This window comes from Triticum urartu, chromosome 4 (genome assembly GCF_003073215.2).
Source record: "Triticum urartu cultivar G1812 chromosome 4, Tu2.1, whole genome shotgun sequence".
Classification (NCBI taxonomy): domain Eukaryota; kingdom Viridiplantae; phylum Streptophyta; class Magnoliopsida; order Poales; family Poaceae; genus Triticum; species Triticum urartu.
This window is the reverse complement of record NC_053025.1, coordinates 29273820-29294280: the sequence shown is the minus strand read 5'-3', so window position 1 is coordinate 29294280 and position 20461 is coordinate 29273820.

The following is a 20461-nucleotide window of genomic DNA, read 5'->3' as shown; positions in this document are numbered from 1 at the left end:
AGAAGATTTTCTCTTAAATCTTGCTCCATTCTCTTCAATATTCATGGTTCTAGCTTGATGCCATTCTCTCGTAATTGTTTTGATTGTGAGAATTCCTTTCATCCATCCAGAGCATTTCAGGAGTCTTTTTAGTTTGTTTCTCCGGAGTCGATCATCTCAGGATTATTCATTCCAGCTTTCATCTCTCGTTCTCCAAATCTTACCGCTGCATCATTCAGGTATTCTCTAATCAGCTCGTGATCTATTCGTTCTCATGTATCTAAATTATCTCAATTATTCTCATTCTTTTTATAATTCTTCCCGGTGTTTCTTAATCTTTTCTTCGTTCATTTTCAATTCTTACGGTGGTTCGTTCAAGTTTTCTCTTCCTTCATTATCATATCAATTTATTCATTGGTTAAATCCTACCAGTGGTCCATTGAGTTTGTGCTATATCTCTCTTAATCCCTTCTACGAGAATAAGTAGTTTGCCAAATCCGTTGCTTGTCATCAATAAAAAATTGGTGAAGGATACGCATAAAATAATTCTTATTCTTGCTTCATCCAAATGATGGATTCATTCTTCCAGAGTTTGTTCATGATAAGTAAATTCTCGGGTCAAGTGCTTCATATTTTCCCGGAGTTCCAAGATCTCTCAACTATATCACCACGAAGATTCATCTAAATCATTGCAAGGCTTCACCTTGTGTTTTCAATTTCTCTTCCTTCCTACCATTTCTTTTATTACCGGAGTTCTTCATGGAGGTTACATGGTGGTTCATCAAGGATTCCTTTCATTTTTCAATTGATCTTCAAGATTCCTCTCGGAGTTAAGATCCGTCAAGCTTTACTCTAAAATAAACATGGTGTTCAACACATGTCTTGTTTTGAGGAGTTCAAGCATTCTTCATCTTACATTCCATAGTGCAATTCTTTCTACCGTAACAGTTGAGGTAGTGTTATGTCGTTCTTGACAATTTGACTTCGTGTTTCATGATTCACAAGTTGTCCGGAATGACATATTGTAAACCCATCATTTTTTCAATTCGTTCATGAGATCCTGTGCAACCCATCAATCTCTTCATTGGAGTTATCTTGGGTTATATTTCACCTAAAGCTTTCCCTAAGGATTGTTGCTATTTATGGTACTCATAAATGACCCAAGTTCTTCATTTATCCTCCCGGTGAAATAGGTTTCTCGTATCCTTGTTGATATCAATCCAATCTATTGTTTCCGCTAGTGGCAAAATTTCACCTCAAATTTTGAGATGTTTTCCATAAGCCCACTACAAGCTTATCCTTTCGTTGTTGATAGTCCAACAACTCCGTTCTAGCATTTGTTGTAAGCGTGCTCTCTCAAGAGCTTGTTTCCCTCCATTCATTCCATTCCATTTCTTGCATTTGTTCCGGAGGCATTGTGATGTTGCTCTCTTCACCCGTCACCTTGTTGTGTCAAGATCATGTTCTTTTCCTTGTTTATCTGTTTAGCAGGAGTGTTGTGTCCTCTGCTCAAGTTCTTTTCATCTTATCAAGTCTTGTATCTCTTTTCAACCGGAGTGTTGTTCAAATTTGTTCTTCCTTGTTCCTTTTTTTATCTCATTTCAACCACAGTGGTTTCAATTCCTTCTTCTCCATTGTGCTCAGCATTCATAGTTTTGCAACCTCCAAGGTTCTAGTAAGGTTCCTTGTTCCTCTTTTCTAATGGAGTGTTTTCAACTTTGTTCATCTTCATTGTATTCTTTCTTTCAAGTTGTTCGACCTCTCAAGGCTCTTTGGTTTCACTCGTTTGTCAAAGAAACAACTTAGTTTTACCTCTTCCCCTTCCTCTTACATTTTCCCCGGTGCCATCCTAGATCTCGGGACGAGATCCTCTCGTAGTGGTGGAGTGTTGTGACGCCCCAAGACTGGAGCTTCAGATGCCTTCCAGGGTTTCCGAGATTCATTGTGTGATTTGTTTTTGCTTGTTGCATTCATCATTGCATCATGTCATCATGTCTTTAATCTTTCCAACTCAACTAAATAAACCGTATGGATCTTCGATCCATTTAAATTGAGAGAACTCACATGGTGGTTTCTCTTTAAAACATACCCTCCCGATATTTAGGAAGATATTATAAAATATTCCATTGTTTTGGAATCACCCATGAACCCACTTGCATATTAAATCCCTTGGCCTTTTCTTCTTCAAGTTTTGACTCTCTAGCCTTGCCAATAATTCTTTTACCATTTTCCGGAGCTCTTCCAAAATTCTCAACATTTTTGGATACTCCTAGAACCTCGTCCTAGTTCAATCCCATTTGAATTAAATTCAAATGAGTTTGAATTCTTATCATTCGATCTTGGCCATTTCTATTTTCTTGGAACCAATGCATTTTTGCGAGTCCGAGAAAATTATCACCGTGCCCAAACTCTTTCTCTAACCTTTCTTTTCTTCCCTTTTTCCTTCTCTTTATTTTTTTCGTTTTGAAAAGAGTAAGAGAGAGAGAAGGAGGCCAACAGCCAGCAGGCCTCCTGGCCTTTTTCCTCCCCCCACCTAATTGGCCCAAGACCCAGCCGCTAGTATCCCTAGGCCCAACTCCAGCGCCGGCCCATCCCTCTCCTAAGGCCCAGCCGCCCCACTCCTTGCTAAACCTAGCTTGATCCCCACGCGCACCTCCCCCTCTCGAACCCCTCCTTCCCCCTGGCGCCGCCAGACACTCATCGAGGGAAGGGGACCGCAAGAGCCCCATGCCCGATTCCCTCGCTCCCCTGTCTCTTTCCTCTTATGCCCTGCACCGGCCCCTCCTTCCTCGCGCCTCCCTCTCCTGCACCGCATCACTGGATCGCTGCCTCCCCACCTCTGCCTCCGGCCGCCGCCAGTGAGCAGCTCTGTCGGAGCCATGCCCTTCGCCGTCGCGTCGCCTTGCCTTCCTCCACCGACCACGGCCCTGGCCTCCATCCCCGTGCCCGAACCTTCATGAAGCCTCGCCGGCCACCCCGTCCTCTACTTGGCTCCGCTCCGCCGCACCTGCTTGTTCCTCGTCACCGGCGAGCCGGTGCCTACAAGCGAGGGCTGTAGGTCACGCAGGAGAGCTCTTGCTCCACCCCGCAACCCTCTGTCGCGCCTTCGCACGCCCAACTTCCATCACCGGCTGACCACCAGCAAGGTTTCGTCACAGAGGTCGCGGCCTCCTCCTCGTCCAGGTGCCCCGCCCACCATGGGGCAGCAGCAACAACCCTCGTCCTCACTGCGTCCATGCTCCGTGCGCCAGCCGCTTTGCGTCACCCTCGCCATCTCAGATGAGGAACCATGTCGCGGCCTCTTCTGCTTCAGGCCATGCCCAGCCCCGCGTTGACTTCCCTGGCATCTTCTTCCGCGAGCACAACAACTACAAGCCTTGCTGCCTTCGGTTCTAGCCGGTTCGATTTGTCTAGTTGGACACCGACGCCCGCAGATTTTGGACGCGCCAAGTTCCGTTTCAAAATGTTCAACTACATCCGATGTGGATTTCGACAAGTACCACAACATCCGGAGCCCTCAGATACGTCAAGTTCGACTATCTTCGTGTGTACCACTAACGTCGACTCTCGAAGATCTCGTGGAACGACAAGTAACACGAGAACGGGTACATCTACACCGCCAAGACCGGACCGACAAGTGCCCCGACGTCGTGTGTACCACTACCGTGGACCCTCGAGGACTCCGTGAACGTCAAGTTCCTCCCCGTGACCCCGAACATCTACGAAAACTTGTGCGACTAAGAACATGAACGACTACCGTCGCGAGAACGTCTACTTCCACTACGAACTTGATCCATTCCGAAAAGTCACGCCTCGAAGGTATAACCCCGAAACGACCGCCGTAAACGAATGCTTGTGATGTATGAGATGATCGTGGTTGCACTGTGTCCTAGTTGTTCTTTGCGAGTGATAACCCACAAGTATAGGGGATCGCAACAATTGTCGATAAGTAAGAGTGTAGAACCCAATGAGGAGCCAAAGATAGAACAAATATTCCCTCAAGTTCTATCGACCACCGATACAACTCTACACACGCTTCACGTTCGCTTTACCTAGAACAAGTATGAAACTAGAAGTACTTTGTAGGTGTTTTTGGATAGGTTTGCAAGATAATAAAGATTACGTAAATAAAAAGTAGGGGTTGTTTAGATAAAGAAACAATAAAGTAAATATAGTGTGGAAAAGTGGTGGCAGGAGTTGTGAAATTGCCCCTAAGCAATTGACTACTTTACTAGACCGTTAGCAAGTATTATGTGGGAGAGGCCACTGCTAGCATGTCATCCCTGACTTGGAATTCTACGCACTTATGATTGGAACTATTAGCAAGCGTCCGCAACTACTAACGTTCATTAAGGTAAAACCCAACCATAGCATTAAGATATATTGGTCCCCCTTCAATCCCGTATGCATCAATTTCTATGCTAGGTTGAAGCTTCTGTCACTCTTGCCCTCCAATACATAGTCCTATCAACATACAACTAACCCTATGGTGTGATCCACACGCACGCTCATATGATGGGAACCAAAGGACAGCAACGTAACCATAAGCAAATTAAATCAATCACAGCAATTCATCAACCGCCAATAGGACAACGAAAATCTACTCAAACATCATAGGATGGCAACACATCATTGGATAATAATATGAAGCATAAAGCACCATGTTCAAGTAGAGGGTACAGTGGGTTGCGGGAGATTGGAGCGCTGTAGATAGAGGAGGGAAGGTGATGGAGATGTTGGTGAAGATGGCGGAGGTGTTGGTGTAGATCGCGATGATGATGATGATGGCCACGGCAGCGTTCCGGCGCCATCGGAAGAGAAGGGGAGAGGGGGGCCCTTTATCTTCTTCTTCCTTGACCTCCTCCCTAGATGGGAGAAGGGTTCCCCCTCTGGTGCTTGGCCTCCATGGCATGGGAGGGCGAGAGCCCCTCCGAGATTGGATCTGTCTCTCTCTGTTTCTACGTTCTGTGTTGCCGCCCTTTCACCGTTTCGTATATATATCGAGATCCGTAACTCCGATTGGACCGAAACCTTCGCCGTGATTTTTTTTACCAAAAATTAGCTTTCTTGCGGCCGAAGAAGGGCATCAACCGCCTACGGGTGGACCACGAGGGTCAGGGGCGCGCCCCCCTACCTCGTGCCCACCCCGGACACCGTTTCGCTTTGATCTTTCTCCCAGATTTTCCAAATATTCCAAAAATAAGCTCCATCCGTTTTTATCCCGTTTGGACTCCGTTTGATATGGATATTCTGCGAAACATAAAACATGCAACAAACAGGAACTAGCACTGGGCACTGGATCAATATGTTAGTCCCAAAAATAATATAAAAAGTTGCCAAAAGTATATGAAAGTTGTAGAATATTGGCATGGAACTATAAAAAATTATAGATATGACGGAGACATATTAGCATCCCCAATCTTAATTCCTGCTCGTCCTCGAGTAGGTAAATGATAAAAAAGATAATTTTGATGTGGAATGCTACCTAGCATAATCTTGATCACATATCCAATCATGGCATGAATATGAAGATACGAGTGATTCAAAGCAATAGTCTATCATTTGACATAAAAACAATAATACTTCGAGCCTACTAATAAAGCAATCATGTCTTTTCAAAATAACATGGCCAAAGAAAGTTATCCCTACAAAATCATATGGTCTGGCTATGCTCCATCTTCACCACACAAAATATTTACATCATGCACAACCCCAATGACAAGCCAAGAAATTGTTTCATACTTTTGACGTTCTCAAACCTTTTCAACTTTCACGCAATACATGAGCGTGAGCCATGGACATAGCACTATAGGTGGAATAGAATATGATGGTGGAGAAGACAAAAAGGAGGAGATAGTCTCACATCAACTAGGCGTATCAACGGGCTATGGAGATGCCCATCAATAGATATCAATCTGAGTGAGTAGGGATTGCCATGCAACGGATGGACTAGAGCTATAAGTGTATGAAAGCTCAAACTGAAAACTAAGTGGGTGTGCATCCAACTTGCTTACTCATGAAGACCTCGGGCATTTGAGGAAGCCCATCATAGGAATATACAAGCCAAGTTCTATAATGAAAATTCCCACTAGTATATGAAAGTGATAGCTCAAGAGACTCTCTCTATATGGAGAACATGGTGCTACTCTGAATCACAAGTGTGGTAAAAGGATAGTAACATTGCCCCTTCTCTCTTTTTCTCTCATTTTTTTGGGTGGGCTTCTTTGGCCTCTATTTTTTATTTGGGCTTCTTTGGCCTCTTTTATTTGTTTTTAAAGTCCGGAGTCTCATCTTGATGGGGGAATCATAGTCTCCATCATCCTTTCCTCACTGAGGCAATGCTCTAATAATGATGATCATCACACTTTTATTTACTTACAACTCAATATTACAACTCGATACTAGAACAAAGATATGACTCTATATGAATGCCTCCGGCGGTGTACCGGGTTGTGCAATGATCTAGCGTAGCAATGACATCAAAAAACGGACAAGCCATGAAAAAATCATGCTAGCTATCTTACGATCATGCAAAGCAATATGACAATGAATGCTCAAGTCATGTATATGATGATGATGGAAGTTGCATGGCAATATATCTCAGAATGGCTATGGAAATGCCATGATAGGTAGGTATGGTGACTGTTTTGAGGAAGGTATATGGTGGGTTTAAGGTACCAGCGAAAGTTGCGTGATACTAGAGAGGCTAGCAATGATGGAAGGGTGAGAGTGCGTATAATCCATGGGCTCAACATTAGTCATAAACAACTCATATACTTATTGCAAAAGTCTATTAGTCATCGAAACAAAGTATTACGCGCATGCTCCTAGGGGGATAGATTGGTAGGAAAAGACCATCGCTCGTCCCCGACCGCCACTCATAAGGAAGACAATCAATAAATAAATCATGCTCCGACTTCATCACATAATGGTTCACCGTACGTGCATGCTACGGGAATCACAAACTTCAACACAAGTATTTCTACAATCCACAACTACCCACTAGCATGACTCTAATATCACACTACAAAAAAAAGACACATCCGTGACATTTTGGGCCAAACAATTTTTTTTTCTGTCATACATATGATACTTCTATGACGATAATTGTGACAAAACCTGGTATCATCATAGATGTGGTGGGCTCCTACTTCTATGACAAAAAATCATGACAGAAAATGGGCTTTTTGTCCTGGGCGGGCCGGAGACGCAGCTGCATGATATTCTTTGGGCCGTCCATGACGGAAAAAACCGTGGTAGAAGCGAGGGCGAGGAAAATTTCGGGAGTTCTCGGTTACGGTGGGAGGTCGGGGGCCGAGCGATGCATGTTTCTCTCGTACACGTACGCGCATGTGTGTGAGGCGTTGGCTCTAACTGAACCCGAGCGAGGCATTGGGCTCTAACTGAACCCGACTGATTGCACTGCAGGCTATGTGTTACTGAACCCGAGCGATCGATCGATGGATGTTAACTGAACCAGATCGAGCGATTCCTTCGATACTGCTGCTAACTAAAGCCGATCAATGCTGCCTCTGGGATGAACAGTGAGCGTTGTGGGGGGGGGGTTGGATGAACAGTGAGCGGTGGTGTTTCCTCTGGATGAACAGGACCCCGTGGTGTGGTGGAGGGCTGGATGAACAGTAGACGGTGGAGGGGTGCCTGTGGAGGGGTGGTTGAACAGGACCCTGTGGTGTGGAGGGCTGGATGAACAGTAGACGATGGAGGGGTGCCCGTGGAGGGGTGGTTGAACAGTAGCCGGTGGAGTAGCGCACGGTGGAGGTTGGATGAACAGGAGCCCGTGGAGGCTGGAGGAGGTCGATGGTAGCCCGTGGAGGCTGGAGGAGGTCGACGGTGGAGATGAACAGTATCCCGTGGAGTCCCGTTTTGCGGTACGCCACACCCCTCCCGATGAACAGGACCCCCGTTTCGACCGTAGCGCTCCAACACAAGTCTGTTTCGTCCGTTTTGCGGTACGTCACACCCCTCCCGATCAACAGGACCCCTGTTTCGACCGTAGGAGGTCTGTTTCCTCCGTTTTGTGGTACGCCAGACCCCTCCCGATCAACAGGACCCCATTCCGAACGTAGGAGGTCCGTTTCCTCCGTTGTGCGGTACGCCAGGCCTCGTTTCCATCGCCTGTTCCGTCCAAGCCCTCCCGATGAACATGACCACGCATTCCGTTCCGACCCAGCCGGTTGGCTCCCACGCGTTCCGTTGCCTCCTGATGAACACGACACATTCCATTGCCTCCCCATGAACACGACACATTCCGTTGCCTCCCCATGAACACGACGACGACGTTGTTTCTCCGTTCCGACCCAACCATGTACACGAGCCCTGGCCGTACGTATGCGCGAGTAGGCGTTCGAGACCCCGCCCGTATGTACACATACCTGGCCGTATTTTATTTCTTGCACCCTGGCCGCTGTACGTACGTGTACATGCTACGTGCGCGCCTCTACAACGATACGTACGCGCCTGTACTACGACACGTGCGCGCCTCTACATCCACCAGTATATATGTACGTACACGTTCACGACCAGAATGACAATGCTACATACGCTTCGACCAGGTGGGTCCCGACTGTCAGGCACTTCCTTGCTTGCGAAGATGTAGCTGGTGGGTCCCAGCAGTCAGGGGGGCGAATCATTTTTTTTCGTACGCACTTCCTTGCGTGCGAAGATGTATCTGGTGGGTCCCAGCAGTCAGGGGGAAACCTTTTTTTGTGAAATACAGTGGCCCGTCTGGTGGGTCCCAGCTGTCAGGTGGAGGAATCATTATTTTCCGCGTACTAAGGAGGCACTTCCTTGCTGCGGCCGTGGACCCAGCTGTCAGCCTCTCCATGTACAATCCACATCCGATGGAAGTCGTTCCTTGACCATGTTGACCATGCCGTGCCAAGAGCACCAGGGCGGTGGACGACGGCGAGGCCTAGGAAGGGGACGACTGGGAGCCAGGGAAGACGCGGCAGTTGAAGCCCGCGCGGAGAGGAGTACGAGGGTTCACTGGTTCGGCTACGGTGTGAGGCTGCCGTCGCCGCAGGGCCTGGCCAGCGGTGGGAATAGTAGGGGCGGTGAGGCCTCCGCGGCAGCACAGCCGGCCACGGGAGGCAGGAGCATGCGACACGACCGGCGCTGCTTTGGGTGGCTGGAGCAAGAAGACCAGAGGTTGAAGAAGCACTACGGCCGTTGGATGGACATCGTACGATCACTGGAGCTAGAATCGTTCATATTGACTAAAGTTGACAAAGGCCCCCGTCCCAGTCAACTTAGTAGACCCACAAGTCAGCCTCCCACCATGGTGGGTCCCAGCTAGTAGGGGGAGTATTCATTTTTTTGTGCGTAATAAGGAGGCACTTCCGGTGGGTCCGAGCTGACAGCGGAGGGAACATTTTTGTCGTGAAATACGCTGGCCCGTCCGGTGGGTCCCAGCAGTCCGGGGGGAAACATTTTTTTCACAAAATAAGGTGGCCCGTCCGGTGGGTCCCTACTGTCAGGTGGAGGAATAATTATTTTGCGCGTAATAAGGAGGCACTTCCTTGCGGCCGCCTGGACCCAGCTGTCAGCCTCACCACGTACAGTACTCTTCTGATGGAAGTCGGTCGTTGACCACGTTAACCACGCCGCGCCGAGAGCACCAGGGCGGTGGTCTGGACGACGGCGAGGCCTAGAAAGGGGACGACGCAGTAGCGGAAGCCCGCGCGGATAGGAGTACGAGGGTTCACTGGTTCGGCTGCGGTGTGAGGCTGCCGTCGCCGCAGAATAACAGGGGGTGTGGGTGAGTAGAGGGATGGCCTGGCCAGCGGTGGGAGTAGTACGGGGCGGTGAGGCCTCCGTGGCATCACAGCCGGCCACGGGAGGCAGGAGCACGCGACACGACCGACGCTGCTTTGGGTGGCTGGAGCAAGAAGACCAGAGGTTGAAGAAGCACTACGGCCGTTGGATGGACATTGTACGATCACTGCAGCTAGAATCGTTTATATTGACTAAGTTGACAAAGCCCTTGGTACACGTCAACTTAGTAGGCCCACAGCTCGGATTTGGCAGAGAACATATAGCCCATTTGCGATTTGTAAGAATGTACAACCAATTTTTTAATTCTAACGGAATTTACTACAACCCATTTACAGTTTGTTAAAAGTACAACCCAACTTCTAGCTAGGACAACGATTAATAATTTCAAACAACCGCTCAAAACAGAATTAAAAAAATTCCCACATTTTGATGGGATCCGAAATATTTTTATCCGAAATTTCTAGTCAGGTCAAATATAATTTCAAAATAAAGTTGCATTACGTTAAAATCCAACGAAATATTGCGCGCGCAACAAGTAATGAAATTAAAAATTTTAAATTCCAAAATAATATATTTTTCAAACTAATTACGTGTTTGGTGCATAGTAACTGTCCAGTTATCATAATTACATCCCATTTATTATTTCTTAAAGTCAATTTTCTTATTAAGCCTAATGCATACCTCTTAGGAAAGTTTGCAGCCCAGCGGGGCGGAGAATAACAAGTTGACCCGGATATTGTGTACAATTGTCGGCCCAGTTGCATTGCTGATGTTGAAAAAAAGGCCTGTGTAGTACAGTACAACCTAACATGGTTACTCAGCCCACATTCAGCAACACCGGAAAGGCCCAAACAAGGCTTCTGTACAACTTTTTGAAGTCACTGAGCTCAACTAATAACTTAAGAAAAAAGTTAGATTACAGTGGAACCTAACTAAAAGCTGTCACGAGCAAGTAAATAATTCAACAGGTCCCACTTGTGTGTCTGCGCGCGTGTGTGTGCGTGTGTGTGTGTGTGAGAGAGAGACCCATCGATCGATGCTCGTAAATACATCTTTCAGCCATATGCATTGCTGATGCTCAGTAAAAACTTATATAGTTGACACAATCATATAGAACATCATAGCACACTGAACTTGCATACAAAAATTTCACGGAGGCGGCACAATCAGGATGGAAGCAGTGGATCGCTACGGGAAGGGCTATGTTGAAACCAACGAAGTCGTACATAACGGTTCATCGTCTTTATCAATGACGGGGAAATATCTTGAATGTTGTGCAAAGAAAACAGACAGACAACACAATAAGTTTTGCTAGCACATTAAGTTGGCGTACAACCCTTTCTAAAAAATGTTCAGGTACAAAATTAGAACAGGTCACAATCAAATGTACTGGCATATCAGTGCTTCACACCCATAGCTCGGATTTAACTAGTACTCCCTCCGTCCGAGAAAAGTTGTCCACAGGGCAGTGTATTTGTTTTTTTGCAAAAAAACCCACAGAGTTTTAAACACGTCACAAAGAAGTCCATCTCCTTCGTTCCTCCTCCCCCGTCGCCCGTGCCTTGTAGCCATCGCCGGCTACCCACCTGCGCTGCCGCCCGCCTGGATCTACGGCGCGGTCAACACCAGAACCGTGGCCCAGCCCGCGACCAACAACAACACTGCCGCCCGCTTGCACCTGTGCCGCGGCTTACCACCTACACCGCCTGTCGTGAAGGCGACCTGCGCCGGCGCCCTCCCCGAGCTATGCCGCCGGCCCTGTTGAAGGTCGCCGCCCCCGTTCGCCCACCTTCGCCGCCCACCTGCGCCTCCGATTTCGTTCGCTTTGGCCGCCGGCACCGTGGACAATTCCGGCCACTCCCGCCTCTCATGCTGCTACTGGTGGACGACGCCGGCGCTGTGGACCTCTGATGCTGCTTTTGCCTTTTCCCCTGCCTCGCCTCTGCTGCCACTCCCGCCTGTGCTGGTGAGTCTGCCCCGCCCGCCTCTGCTACTGCTGTTGTTCAATTTGTTGCTGTGAGTCTGAATTTGCTGTTCTCAGTACAGGCGGAGAAAATTCAGTCAGGGGATACAAAGCTAGAGAAATAATCCAGGACAAAGGTTGTACACTTCTGCTAAATGATGAACAGATTATAGTGAAAATTTAGTTTGATGCCATCAAATTCATTGAGTAATACTCTTGGCATTCTTGGAGATCTGCTAGTTTTTGGAAGTTTTTCTTGCTATAGTTAACTGAAAATGTCCAGTCTTCCAATACTATAGAGAAACTACAGTGCCTGTAATTCAGTTATGACTCCTTTACTGAAACTGTAGTGTTTGCTAAAACTGAGATGTAAACTAAAGGAGTTTGTGATTTGCAGAAGCTGTAGCATACTCCAACAAGTGATAAATGCACTCAAAAGTTCACTGAGAAAATGCAGAGGCTGCTCACTTGTTACTGAAAGTTTTCTGGAGTGATAAATGCACACAAAAGAAGTTCAGTTAACTGTTACTGTTGCTGTATGAATTCCAACCAGGTCAATTTGTTGTCAATTACTCTGTAATACTCAACCAGGTTTATGCAAAATGAAGATCAACCATGTTTATTTGGATTTATTTGAATCATTTGAATTTATTTGCTTTATTTGGATTTATACACCATTTGTCCAATTGCAAACATACCTAAAGTTTCCAATTGTCCAATTTCAGTCATTCATTTTACAAAGAGCTAAGCATATCCATGACTCTTCCCTAAATATTCCTATAGAATCAATTCAAGCAGCACAAAACTGAAAACTGAAAACTGCCACAACCCCTTAACTAAGAGTTGATAAAAACATGTCCCTAAAATTGGAATTATTTGAATTAGCTAGGTTTATTCTTCTTCATATACAGAAAAATATGAATATTGTTCGTCTACTAGTTACTTCAAATTTAGAACTGAATAAACACTTGTCATCTTCAGTAAACACTTGTAAATCTAGAGTGGTTTTAAACTTAGAATGCACCAAGTACTAATATCCTTTGCCAGGCTACACACCATCTACTTGGAGTAGACAGCAAGATTCATAGAGACATGCACGCTTCAATAGACTTGTGAATGCTAGCAAAGTGATAAGTTAAAACTTGGATGTTCTCAGAAATATAGCACCAGAGGACATTAAGTGAACTGGCCTGTTTGCTAAAGGCAAGGAAATGCCACCTTCTTTTCTTCTTTGAGCAGTTGATGAACTGGCCTGTATGCTGCAGCTACACATAGGTTCTGCAGAAAATGCACCAAAAGAGTTACACACAGGTGAAGTAAGTGGAAAGCAACATTTAATCTCCACTTCTTTTCTTTTGGTAGTGAAATTCAATCTGAATTTTGTAAGCACAGAAAATGCACCAATACTGAACATTTTTTCCCACCTCCACCACCATCTTGTCAGTTTCGACAGTGTGTGTATGGAGTAGTTTTGACGACAGTATAATTGTGCATCATGTAAACATTATGAGAATGATTAAGGGTTCAGCAATCAGATTATAATTATGACCAGAACAGAGGAGCAAATATCATGGTTAGTTTTATGTAAAAAAATCAGAAATGGAGTTACTCACTTGAAGTTACTATAGTTACTCACTTGTACTTACTGCAGTAGTGGCCAAAATTCAGAAAAGTTACTAAATAGCAGAAGTAGTGGCCAAAATTCAAAGTACTAAAAAGATTCTACACTAAATATACAGTGTTATCCATCTTCTGTATCCAGGACATTTTTTATCTGTTTGCATGCATAGGTCCCACCTATCAGGAAGGATGGGCACGTACACGAACATGTACGACTCACCAGTCTACTCGCATAGCCTTTTGGTTTAGTCTACCTAGCCGTCTAATCAACCGCCTGCACGCCACTTCTCCCATTTACTTCTCCATCGGGAACCGATTCTCCTCGGCTTCTTCACCTCCCCTTCGTCTTCATTTGCATCCAAACCCCACTGCGTTCACATTGTTTTAACCTCTTTAAATAATCATCTACTACTTCAGTTAGACTAGCCATCTAATCCTAATTCTCCAAACCATAGCCCTCCATTCCAGCGGTTCCAAATGGCGGAAGAGATCGAGACGCATGTTTTTAGCGTCCAACACGTCCTCGTCGAAGGCTCGATGCGCATAGTTGCCACCGTCACCGTCCACCCAAGGGTTGTTCAGCAGTGGATCAACAATGTATCCAACTCCCTCGAAAAGGTAGAGACGAGGGTCATCGGTCTCGACATAGAGTACACGGAGCGTGCCCCTGGGAAGATCTAGTGCATCTCTGTCCTTCAGCTGTGCCACGAAGATGATGTTTTGGTGTACCACATCATACACTCGCCCTCCATACCACGTGAGCTTCACGATTTCTTGTCTCGGGAGGACGTATACTTCTATGGGGCAGCCATCGAAGGGAACAAATAGAAGCTGAAGTCGTACAACCTTGATTTGAAAAGCATCGCTGACCTACAAACCAGAACCAAAATTCCTGTAGTAGATTGTGATAAACAGACACCATCCCTATTCGACGTAGCAAATTTTGTGCTCGGTACAGATCTTCAGAAGGGTGCCGAGACGGTGGCATTAAGGTCGTCTGGATGGGAGAATTATCCATTGACGTACGAGCGGATAAAATATGCTGCCCTCGATGCCCGTGTGAGTTTCGAGATAGCTGCAAGGTCCAAAGAGCTTGTTGCGAAGCCGTCTCCCACAGAGAATGAGAAGAAGAAGAAGAAGAAAAAGAAGAAGAAGAAGAAGAAGAAGAAGAATAAGAAGAAAAGGCTGCACCAGCAGGAGGGCATTATGGATGGATGAACTATTTCCTCTTTTGTAAAAAAAATTATTCCCTCTCGGTGTATATTGATATAGATGGACTATTTCGATGGTGTGCATGTCTTTGGAACAGAGTAGTAGCGTGGGTCCGCTTGACTATAAGGAACTATTTATCCGCATATATAGCTTTCTCTGCTACTCCTTCCAGTGATCGGTATGCAGTGCATGTGTCCGTAGACATGACAACTTGTGTGCATGACATGTGGGCCACCTAAAATGCGGCGAGCATCAAGTTTCTACCACAGCCACCCGCGATTCCCACGATGCCGCTCGAACCCATGAAACCACACGTCCCCCGACCTGCGGCTCACCCCTCTTGGCCCCACTGCCCCTCTGCCTACGGGATCATTACATGTGGACCAGTCGCCTATCGGGTCCACATGTTATTGACTCAAAGGTAGGTGTAGTAAGGCGCTGAAGCTCAGTCCCGAAGGCCCTGAGAGGGAAATGTAACTCCTGCGCCAGGGTTTGTGGTACTCCTGCAGCACGAACTCCTGCCAAACTTGAGATTTGTTTCTTTACTATACATGCACGCAACGATTTAATGGACATTGTAATCTCAACATGTGATGGGGAGCTCTAAATTTGAATTTGAAACTTATAAAACGAAAAGATTCAAAACAAATAAACTGGGAGAGAGGGAGTATATCGTAGGATGTGTCCCATACAAAATAAGTCCCCTGGTTTGTCACCGCGAAGATGCGGTTAGAAAGGAGCACATCGTCTTCCTACTCGTACGGCAACAAATCGGCCGCAGACAGCATGGTCCGCCTTTGACCGCCATGTGCAAGGTTCGTGCTATCTTATTCAATCTCACCGTGGTTCCATCGTACCAATTCATGCGGTGGCCCGTTGCATGGCTGATCCCAATGTTGGACAAAGGTTCTACGGGAATGGTGTCACCGTTGTAAATGTTGTGCAAATTGATGTTGGTACCCTCCTGTACATATGCAAGCCAATCTCCACTCGCACCGAGCCTAACCTGTGAAACAGTGGGCAGGGGGAGAATTAGGAAATGGACATGGAAGTAGTCTTTAGAATACATTTACTACGTGATCAAACTCATCTTACCTGCTCATTGAAGGAAATCCGAGTGCCCCTCAACGTCGGCATCTCAAGGGGCGTCAACTTGCAACTACGGGCACGCCGCGCTGGAGAGACCCCCAAGGAAACATCCTCGTGCATTCCACGGAATATCAAGATACATTTGTATGAGTAGTTTATCTTGTGAGAGAAAAGGATGAACGAGGGAAGGCCTCTAGAGATAGAGATGGACACTACTAATACCAATGTGCTGGCCCGTGTGTTGCAATGGATCCAAAGTAGTAGAATAATACTTGTTCACGTGCTTGAAATATATACACTCTAGTTTTGATATACATGTGTCAGCAGACATGACAGCTTGTCCATGGAAGTTGAACCACGACGACCATCACGTTTCTTGTTTCTACCACTGCCACACCCACACGCGATTCCCACGACGCTGCTCCAACCCACGGCACGACGTCCCCCGACGTGGACATGGATCCTCTGACGTGGCTATCACTGCCTTGCCCTGCCTTTCCTTCGCTGACAGGTGGGACCCACGCTTATGGGTCCCACATGTCAGTGACTGAATGGTAGGATCGTTCGCGTCAGGGGATCCTCATCCCCCCGACGTTCCCCTCATCCCTCTCGGCCCCACCGCTCCTCTGCCTTTGTGTGCATGACATGCAGGCCAGCTGAACTGCGGCGACCATCAACTTTCTACCACAGACACACCCGATTGGAGTCGGTTTGCCTGCTCCGCTGCTGTGCTCCGATCCGTACTCCTGCACCATCGAATTTTCATCCAGCGGCTGTGACACATTTTGTCCCGGGCATCAATCCTCAGCTGGAGTACTTATGTACTCCCTCCGGTCCTTTTTACTCTACACATTGGATTTGCCGAAAGTCAAACTTTGCTAAGTTTGACCAAATTTATATTAGAAATTATTAGCATCTATAATATCTAATAAATATAATATGAAAATATATTCCAAGATGAATCTAATGATATTGGTGTTGTTATGTGAATGTCTATAATTGTTTATATAAAGTTGGTCAAAGTTGGATGAGATTGACTTCGGACAAACCTAATATGAAGAGTAAAAAGGACCGGAGGGAGTACTACAGGTAGTACTCGCCGGTGTGGCCATCTACGCCTCGTAACGCCCCGACGCCCAGCTGTGGCACCCTCGCCACGGCCACGCCACCACCGGCCGGTTCATCTCGAACGAGTGAGTCATGAACCACGCCACCACCATGAGAATGACATGTGGGACTGCCGCATTTAAGGTCCGCATGTCATTGACTCATAGGCCGGGCTCTAAGCCATTGAAGTTCGGTCCCGTGGGCCCCAAGAGGGAAATGTAACTCCTGCGGCAGGCCTTGTGGTGCTCCCGTAGTACGAGCTCGTGCCAAAACTGGAATTTGTTTCTTACTACTACCAACTACTAGTACTAGTAAGGTACACGTGCATTGCATGCATGAGATTCTGGTGGTTTGTGCATTATGCTTCTACATGTGGAGCTTTCTGGATTCTAACATGTGGCAAAATCTGGTGGAATGTAAGGTTAGGCAAGTTTGATTAACTTAGGTGAGTGTTTGGTTCAAGCCACACCTTAGGCAAGCCACACTAAGGCCCCACATGACATACACACAAAAAATGTGGCAAGATTCCCTTAGGCTTGCCAACTTGTTTCTCTCGTTTTGAAGAACTAATAACTTTGCCTAAGCTTAGTTGTGGCAAAGTTAGGGTCTGTTTTATTCAAAGGATTTTCATAGGATCTTTGAAGGATTAGAATCCTTAGGAATTTTTCCTACGTTGGTCATTTGATTCGTAGGATTGAATCATGTAGAATATTTTCCTAAGGATTCATTTGTACTACATTTCACAGGAATTCTAACATGCACTCCAACATCTTGAAAGAAATCCTTTGTTTTTCATGTGACACAATCAAACAAACTCAAATCCTATAGGGATCCAATGAACATGCCATTCCAATCCTACTTTTTCCTATTTATGTGTTTCTGCAATCCTATGAATCAAAGAGGCCCTTAGTCATGAATTAAGTTCAACCATGGAGTCTTCTAGATTATACATGTGTCAGAACCTGGTGGATGATATCCAATGGCCAGCAGTGCTCGGATTTGCCATCTTTGTACCGCCGGATTGGCTTCATCCAATGACCAACTTCCAAAGTTTTTCACACACTATATAGGGGGTATAGATATAGATGTGCCAGTCCATTGCAATGGATCCAAAGTATATATATCTATTTAGTGGAGTGCACTCTAAACACATTATCTATTTATTTTTCTCTAACCTTCCGTAGCCATGCAACCAAGCCACATAAGCTTCATGGGTGCCCCCCACGTCATATTATTCATACTACGTTGATTGAAAAAAAGATAAATCATCCAAAACAAGATCTTCTTGTTTTTTGTTCCTACGATGTTGTGCCGTGCACGTACCTACTAGTTGTATAGTGGTAGTACTAGTAATATAGTATTAGGAGTACAAACTTGGTACTAGTAGGAGTAGTACTAGTACGGAATGCTCCTACTCTATCAACGAGCCCTGTCTGACACCAAATTTCTTGGCTTCCGTGCTACAGCTAGATCTTGCCCTCGTTTCTGTTTTCCAACCCGGCGGCGGGCGGGGTGTCGGTTTGCTCAATGGAGGTCCCACATGAAAGTGAAAATGCTAGGAAACACGCCTTCCCTAAGCTATGTGTCGTGCCGGACGGGCCATGTTGTACTCCCGATTCCCGGGCGTGTGGGGGTGCGACGCGAACGCGGTAGGCCTTTTCCTTTTACCAGCAATGTGCCCGTGCGTTGTGACGGATCCAAAGTAGTAGAATAGTAGTATTTGTTCACAAACTTGAAATAAATCACTATTGTTTTGATATACTCCTAATATATTACTCCCTCCATACCTAAATATTTGTCTTTTTTGAGATTTCAAATGGACTATCATATATGGATTATATAGACATATTCTAGTGTTTCTAGCAAGATGCCCGCGGGTTGCATGAAGTTGATGGAAAAGGTAAGCACAACTTATAAATTGACGGATGGAGTACTAGTTACAGTGATGCATATAATTAAGCAAAGGGATCGCACATGTAGGTATTGACTAAAACGGGAATGCAACAGCACAATAAGAATTAAGGCCACGATGATGCGATTGCAGTGGTGGTTATAGAAGGCAAGAAGAAAGATGGATCCATGAACGTACGACCTCCTCCTCCTTAACTTAGTGCGTCGGGCCACCGACCGACGGCTAAGGAGCGGCGGCTTTTGTGGCGAGGTCGAGGTGCTTCTCAGCAAAGGCATACAAGGCTTCCAGCCGGTTGAGGAAGGCGAACGTCGTAGCGTCCTCACTGGCCTTGAAGATACCTATGTACACGATTTCCTCGTACATGTGGACATGTAGGTCGACGAATTCTTGCAGGGCGAGGTGCCTCGCGGCGAGCGCGACCTCCAGGTGGACATTCTTCGTGGCGTCGGCGGGCAGTCGCAGGGCCACCAGTGGTTGAAAGAGGTTCCGGCCATGGAGGCCGATTAGGGTGGCAAGCAATGAGGAGCCCGGGCGCATGGGCTGGAGTAGTACGGTGATATCGTCCGCGAGATTCTTGAGGACGGTGAACTTGTTGCTGGTGGCAATGATCATCTGGTCCAATTGAGAGTCATAGTTGGCGTCGAAGGCGGCCATCCACCAGCCGGTCTCCAACACCGTCTAGAGACGATCCTCGGCGCCATGCCGCAGGCCAGCATCGTGGACCATCTGGCGCAGCCGCTGGCTGCTCACGAGCATCGCCGCCATGGGTCTGGAGTGAGCTCTTTTGCGCTTAGTGTAGGTGCTTAGGCAAATGCTTAGGTGCGTACGATGTGGTAGATGCATTGGAATGGAGGGGCGCCTTTATATGAGGGCAATGAGGGCAAACTGCGTTGCATTCACATCGTGCAGCCTCTTTTCCCGGACCTCCTCCCATTACTTCCCTCATGCATTAATTGAAGGTGGATGCATTGGCCGTTCAACATATCGGGAACCGCTACTCCCTCCATCGTCTGCATTAAAGCCGTATCGGGAACTGTGCCACCCGCTGTCAAATCGAATACTCCCTCCATCTAGGTGAGTATTAAGTCATCTTACGAAAACCAAATAGTAAACACATAGGCGTGGTGCATTAACTCTCACGTTGTTTCTTATTTTTTGACATGAATAGAGGAATCAACCAAGAAGAGATGTGGGGCTTGTATGCTTTTAATGACTTGAGACTATCAAACATGACATCCAGTGGTCAGTTCGTTGCACAAGAACAAATACAACCCACGTCAGCAAACACGCATCTTATATAGCATCACATCCAATGGCTATAAAAGATGAATGAGACCAAATTATATCTCATCTAGATGAGTTCTAGCAAAACTGTATTAATAATACTTAGTACTCCTGCGCCATGTATCATATATTAGTATCATGTAGTACTTTATTTATTTATGAGGTATCCAGATGGCACTGCATCGCCAAGAAAAGAGGGTAACATCAAAATTATGGACTACTTTTTTGAGTATGTTGGTAAGGTCCGGTCATAGTCACTTGTTGAAATCTCTAAAAAGACAAATACTCCCTCTGTCCGGAAATACTTGTCATCAAAATGGATAAAAGGAAATGTATCTAGACGTATTTTAGTTTTAGATACATCTCTTTTTATCCATTTTGATGACAAGTATTTTCGGACGGAGGGAGTAGAAAACAGAGTTGGTGATGATGGTGTGCGTGCCATCCTACAATATAGGCTGTCAGATTTATATCTAACGGATAGGAAAGACACTATGACA